The sequence below is a fragment of the Neophocaena asiaeorientalis genome, unplaced genomic scaffold, assembly GCF_003031525.2.
Source record: "Neophocaena asiaeorientalis asiaeorientalis breed wild unplaced genomic scaffold, Neophocaena_asiaeorientalis_V1.1 scaffold46, whole genome shotgun sequence".
Taxonomy (NCBI): Eukaryota; Metazoa; Chordata; class Mammalia; order Artiodactyla; family Phocoenidae; genus Neophocaena; species Neophocaena asiaeorientalis.
This window is the reverse complement of record NW_020175393.1, coordinates 5,200,689-5,208,062: the sequence shown is the minus strand read 5'-3', so window position 1 is coordinate 5,208,062 and position 7,374 is coordinate 5,200,689.

Here is a 7,374-nt window from a genome sequence, read left to right as displayed (position 1 = left end):
GGGCTTCTAACAGATGGAACACTAATTTTGCTGAAAGCTGCTGCCACTTCCACTAAACTTTAGTTTGGAATGTGCACCACAGCTCTCACCCTATGATCTTTAGCACTTCCCTGTAAGACCTCTGGGGACTCACACCCAACACTTCAAGAAAATACAGAATGTTTTCTTTAATCTCACCCACACCACCTGTTCACATTAGTTTCTCGAGCCCTTACAGATGTGGTCACCTCTCATATTTTGACTAGAAACTGGTGATCACAAAGCATCTTCATTCCTAATTACCACCACTCCACATTTCCCCATCCTCATCCTCCTTGCACCCCAGTTTCCCCCTTGACCACCTTGTGTGCCCTTACTCTTCCAACTCACCTCCAAATCAGGTGTCTGATACTGTCCAGTGACTTTTCTGCATCCCAAATTTCAACACAAAACCAACACAGTCCATTCTTCCTGTCCCTAACTCCAACCAAAAACACATACAATGTAAGTATCTAATTTATCTACAATGAAAACTATTCAGGTAAACCTAGGGGCCTTTCAACTATGGGATTATAAATATCTAGTCACCAGACAGCTTAAAATCAAAAAGAAGAAAATGTAGCCTTTAGGGACACATACTTCCACAGATAAGATTTTACTGTGACTATCATTTTCTAAATTAATCCATACTGATATTATTGAGATTATAAAGCCCCAAAGAGACTCTTAGTATACATCATGTAACACTCCACACTTCTACTCAAGACTGTATCTTTATCACTTGTTACAGCAACTGTTCCATGATTAGATCCTGCCCCACATTCAGTGAAGAAAAAGATTAGCTTTACAGATAAAATGCATAGTTTAAACACATCGTGAAAGTGCTTCAGTACTGGGGGTGGGGGGGATGACATGAACAACAGGTAAAGCTAATTAACAGTGACATATACACAAAAACAGGGAATACAGGTCTCAGAGAATACATGATTATGTCCCCCTAATCAACAAAAGAATAAAACAAAAGTTCCTCTAAGCAAGGATTTTTGTGGATCAACATGCAAAAACACACCTTTATTTTTAAAGGTGAGTACCACAGCTCTGTGTTATGTTAAAAGGGAAAGGCAAGCTAGATAAAACTGTATAGGGTCATACACCGTGAAGATTTTGTATATACACACAAAGTTTCATATGCATACACAAAGACTCGAAAAACCTGGTTTTCTGAATTTCAGTGGCATCTGAAGAAAAGGAAGAATACCATCCATCCATCCCCAGGACAGAAACCAAGCAATCATAAATCTAGAAACAACATACACTGAAATACACCACACTCTCTCCCACCTCCAGTTTATTATTTCTTGCTGGTTAATACACACCTGGACAGTTAAGAATGACTGTATTATTCAATCTATTTTGTGTCTCATTCATTATGTTGAAAAAAAAATTCTTTCAGGAGAGAACTTTCCCAGCACATCTATCTATATAAAGCACTCTAAAAAGGGCTGAAATTGAAAAACAATGACCTGAAATAGGCAAAGACTTTGAAAGCATGGACATGATCAGTAAAGCCCCCCACCCAATCTATGTTCTCCGAATTCCTGCCCCACTTTTCCCATTAGGTACCCATTAGCTAGAGAAAACTTCACACACCCTGCTCAGGAATGCTACCAGCACAACCATGTAAGAAAACCAAATGACTGCAGGAAGAGTATCTGCGATACTTTTGAATAATGAGAATACTTCTCCTTCTAGGAAGTGTGGCTAAGAGCGTGATTATTCATATAAATGCACTTCAACTTACCTGTGTGTAAGAGTCCAAGAGGTAGATAAGACAAGAACAACTGTTACTCCATGTCACTCCACTTTAGCAGAAAGAAATGAGAAAAGGCACTCCCCAGAAGGTCCCAAGTGCAACACCACCAACCTAACTCTTTACCAGGACATTAATGAGGCAGCAATGAGGCTAAATAGAGCCTGTCCACAAACTAGAAACACAAAATGCTGTGGTGTGGTCTGCCCTCATCCCCACTTCTCCCCCAACCAGAGTGGTCACAGCTGCAATCCATGATCTTTCCCAGGACATTCTTCTGCCCTAACACAAAACTCCACCTGTCTATAATACAGGACATTTGGTACAGTTGAATGAACAAACGCAGTCAGCTAGCACTACAACTTCTTCCTACTGCATTCTTCCTTCCTGCAGCAGTGAACAGCTGCAGCCACAACTTCAGATGGCAGGCACTGTTTGCAGCTCTGTCCCCTGGCCTCAAGGATGACATGGCATTTTCATTCATCTTGTTCCATTCCCTCAGTCTGATACATCACAGATCAGTTTGGTTTTGCCCACTGCTGCTGGATATTCCAACATACTCCACCTTCCCCTGTACAGAGGGACTTGAATTTACCAGAAAATCCAATGCATTTATCCTTAATCATATATCAAAAGCTGTCATATGAGATTTACATTTGTGAATCTACAAAAGTCATAGTCCAAGGTGAATACCTTCAAAACTTCTCTCACTAAAGAGAAAAAAAAAAGATTCTGTATTAGTCCAACATCTCCCTGTATAGGCCTCTGAGGTTGCCAGTTTAATAGACTTAAGAAAGGGGCAAAGATGACTGACCCAAAAGCTAACATGAAAAAAAAAGTCCAAATTATAGACTAACTTGTACTGAAATTTTAGTTCCCAAAACTGATCAAAGGAGCACTTTCCAGTAATCTGAATTAACAATAGGACTGCTTCCCCCTTTGGAAATAAAATATGTTGGAGTTGGGAAAAAAACAACAACAATAACAGAGCTAAATCAAACGCCCCACATTTTCAGAATATGAGAGAAAACAGGGATCTAGAGAACTCACAAGAAAATAGGCTTGAATGTCAACTGTTTCTTAATAAAACTAGAAAAAAAGCAAAAAAAAATAGGCTTGAAAATCCTGGCTGCCTATCAGATCAACATTCTAGAAGAGCACTGTCCAACAGAACATTTTGGGAGGATGAAGTGTTGTATACCTGTGTTCCCCAACGAGGTAGCCACCAGCTACTGAGATACACAGTACTTAAAATATAGCTAGTGTAACTCAAAACTGAATTTTTAATTTTATTTCATTTTAATTAGTATGAATTTAAACTACTACATGTAGCTAGTGGCTACCATACTGGACAGAACAAATCTAGAATGCGGTCTTAGATTCTGGTTATTAAAAACTTCAAATAAAGCTGCTTCACCTCCCTTCTGCATTGAACACACAGAGGAAATTTCTTCCTTATATCTAAATATCTCATTCAGCAACATAACTTTGTTACATAGGGACCCAGCCCAAAGCAGGATCAGCCTGTTTCTCAAAGTCCCTACCAGAACCGAGAGACATCAGTGTCATCCACCTAGTTGGAATGAAGGCCCTCTTTTGCAAACCACTCTGACACAAAGTCCCACAACAAGCCTGAATCTGGACTGTTTTGTTTTGTCTTGTTTTGCTTTTTTGCGGTACGCAGGCCTCTCACTGTTGTGCCCTCTCCCGTTGCGGAGCACAGGCTCCAGACACGCAGGCTCAGCGGCCATGGCTCACAGGCCTAGCCGCTCCGCAGCATGTGGGATCTTCCCAGACCAGGGCACGAACCCATGTCCCCTGCATCAGCAGGTGGACTCTCAACCACTGCGCCACCAGGGAAGCCCTGGACAGTTTTTTACGTGTACGATTAAAATTATACAAGTTTTGAGTTGTGACTGGTCAAATTCCTACATGTAGCTTTGATCAGATACTGAACTTAACCTTTCTTCAAAAGAAAAAAGAACTTTTAACCTCAATCTTGATCTATAATTATTGTGGTAGTTCAAAACTTTGCATCAGTGTGCACAGACACACCTCCGTATGACCTAATAAAAAAAAATCCAAATTATATTAGTTCTCACCATCTTCATACTCTGCCCTCAATAAGTAATATTTAATACACTAGGGTTTCATTTCAAAAAACTTTATTCAAAGAATTCTTGGCCCTCTGATTTTTCCAGCTAGAAAAATGTTAACTTGTAAAAATTAATGTTAACTTTAATACTATTAAAGACTATGAAGAGATTTTTAGTCAAAACTTTTCAGTAGACTTAAAGTGCTATGTTCTCTTTTTTTGGTGGGGTGGGGGCGATGAGGGGAGGAGAGTGGTGAATGGGAAGGAGATGAATGGGGAGGAGAAGAGAATTATACCAAAAGAGCCTATATCCTATACGTTAACTGGATCTAACTCTAAAAAGCTACTGTCTCAAACCAATGTAAACAAAGAACATGTTTTCTTAAAAAATAAAATTATCTCCCCATGTTCCATCACTGCAAAGGGGCAAATTTTTTTGGATACTCAAATGTAATCAGGAAAATGGGGCAGATAGATAAACGTATTGACAGTGAATACTTCATTTAAATCATGCTGCATCTTCAGATGCACACAAAATTCAAAAATGCAAAGTAAAACTGCATGACTCCTTGGTATTTACCCAAAGAAGTTGAAAACTTATGTCCACAAAAACCTGCAAATGGATGTTTATAGCAGCTTTATTCAAAATTGCCAACACTTGGAAGCAAACAAGATGTCCTTCAGTAGGTGAATGGATAAACTGTGATACATATAGACAATTGAATCTTAAAGTGCTAAAAAGAAATGAGCTATCAAACCACAAAAAGACAAGGAGGAACCTTAAATGCGTATTACTAAGTGAAAGAAGTCAATCTGGAAATGTTACATACTGTATGATTCCAACTATATGACATTCTGGAAAAGGCAAAACGATGGAGTAAAAAGATGAGTGGCTGACAGGGGTTGGGAGGAGGGAGCGATGAATAGGTAAGAGCAAAGAGGATTTTTAGGGCAGTGAAACTACTCTATATGACACTGTAATAGATACATGTCACTATAATTCATCCAATCCCACAGACTGTACAACACCAAGAGTGAACCGCAGTGTAAACCATGGACTTCGGGTGATAATGACATGTCAATGTAGGTTCATCACTGTTACAAATGCACCACTGTGGTGGGGATGCTGATAATAAGGGAGGCTGTGCATGGGAGGGAGCAGGGGGTATATGGGAAATTGCTGTACCTTACTCTCAATTGTGCTCTGAACCTAAAACTGCTCTAAAAATATAAAATCTTTAAAAAACAAAAAAAGTAAAACTGTACAAATGAGCTGTTTTGTGTTTAAGAGAATGTTTAAGGGGGTTTTATAATCAGATGGATAATTAGTGACATCACTGGAATGAACATTCTACTGATTAACTAGTGATTCGTGCTGTGTTCACATGGAATTTGAAAGCCCAGGTTAAGCTGGTTGAAGTGTGGCAACATGTTCCAATTGGGAGACAGAGACTGATAAATCAAAAATGTGTGAGGGCCACACACTACTAGGAGCCAAGCAAACTTGCCATATAACTCACAGAGTGACAGAAACAGAGTTCTACAGCAATTCCCTAAGCCTGGGCTCAGAGAAAATAAAAGAAACAATAAAAATAAATAAATAACTTCTGTTTAAGCTAACTAGTCAGTATCTTGGTTGAATCAACTTTCTACTAGTAACCATTTCAGGAACAGAATTTATTTTGTGAGATTACTCTTGATCTCTGCCCTAACTCCATCTTTACTTGAAATTCATCATTATCTAGCAGATCTAGTTGGTAAGTAAAATGCTTCTCAACAGAATAGATCACAAAAATGAAATACTAATAAAATCTATTTCCCTGAAGAAAATGTACCCATGTAATATTTCTTTTATGACATGATTCATTAGAAAATAAATCATAAACATCTTTTTTTTTAATCAAAACAATGAATCGTTTACCTAATACACCCCATATCTAAAATACTCCAGGGACTTCCCTGGTAGCACAGTGGTTAAGAATCTGCCTGTCAAGCAGGGGACACGGGTTCGAGCCCTGGTCCAGGAAGATCCCACATGCCGGAGAGCAACTAAGCCTGTGCGCCACAAGAACTGAGCCTGTGCTCTAGAGCCCACAGCCACAAGTACTGAGCCCACATGCCACAACTAGTGAAGCCCGCGTGCCTAGAACCCGTGCTCCACAACAAGAGAAGCCACAGCAATGAGAAGCCCGAGTACCGCAACGAAGAGTAGCCCCCACTCGCCGCAACTAGAGAAAGCCCGTGCGCAGCAACAAAGACTCAACGCAGCCAAAAATAAATAAATTTATTTAAAAAATAAAATACTCCATTATTCCCTAAATATCAGACTGAACACTTATGTCTACTACACTTTAAATTTACTTATGAAAAGAATAACACTTCTCAAAGTTTCCATTAAATTACATTGTGATAGAGACTGTCTCCAATTATAAAGGCAGAATATCAATAATTGTAATTAGATATTTATACTTAATATGCAGAATTCGAAAATAAAGTCCATCTTTCCCCCATCCTAATTAATTACCCATTCTATCACCCTATAACACACTCAGGATATTCTTATTGTCTTCTTCCTGTCTTTTTTTAATAATATTCTAGGTCTGCTCTTTCAAAAACTTTTGAAAATATCTGTGAAGATTCTATATCCCTCAGTACATTCTGTAGCTTCAACTAATACCGCTTATATCTATATGATTTAAAAGTGCTTTTACATATGTATTTCAACTAAAGAAAATGCACCAATTGACTATTTCATTTCAGATTTGACAATTATAAACTAGCATGATTCTTTGCATGATTACTGAATGCCTAAAATAAGCCAAGAAAATGCTCATGCTCATATTTCACTAAAAGTTTTAAGTCCATGTCTCAGGGAAAAAACCATTTATGGTCATTAACCCTAAAAACATTTATGTGTTATACAAACACCTTGCAACTTTAGTAAAACTTCAACAATTTCCGAGGTAGCAAAGTTTCCCAGTGGTCTCTCTGTAACACATTAACTTAATTATCTACACTCAATTTCACAATATAAAACCAAGGAGAAAACTAGAAATTCTGAGTGTTCGAAACACTAACACATTTGCACTGCATGCTCCTCTAGGCATTCTCCTTTCTCATTGCAGTCCCACAAGACCCACCTGAAAGCTATGTTAACCAACCCCCACTGATTGGTGTCCTGAGTGTACAATGCTGGGCAGCAAGTCCTTCTGCCTAAGTCACTAGAGAGAAGAGCAATCCTAAAGGAACTGCCTTTAGTCTGCTAGTACCAGAACATTCTGCTAAGAGGCTCCTCAGCAAAGGGCTGGGTGTGGGCCCTGGCTAGCTGACTTCACAGACCTGCGGCTTCCGCAGAGTGCAATGCTGACTAAAGTTTCCAGAGACACAACACACTCACCTTCATGCTCATGAAGGGCAAGGGCAAGTTACCTCCTGAATGGCTTTGACATCTACTTCTCTCCATTCTCCCTGGCCACTATACAGGTATAGT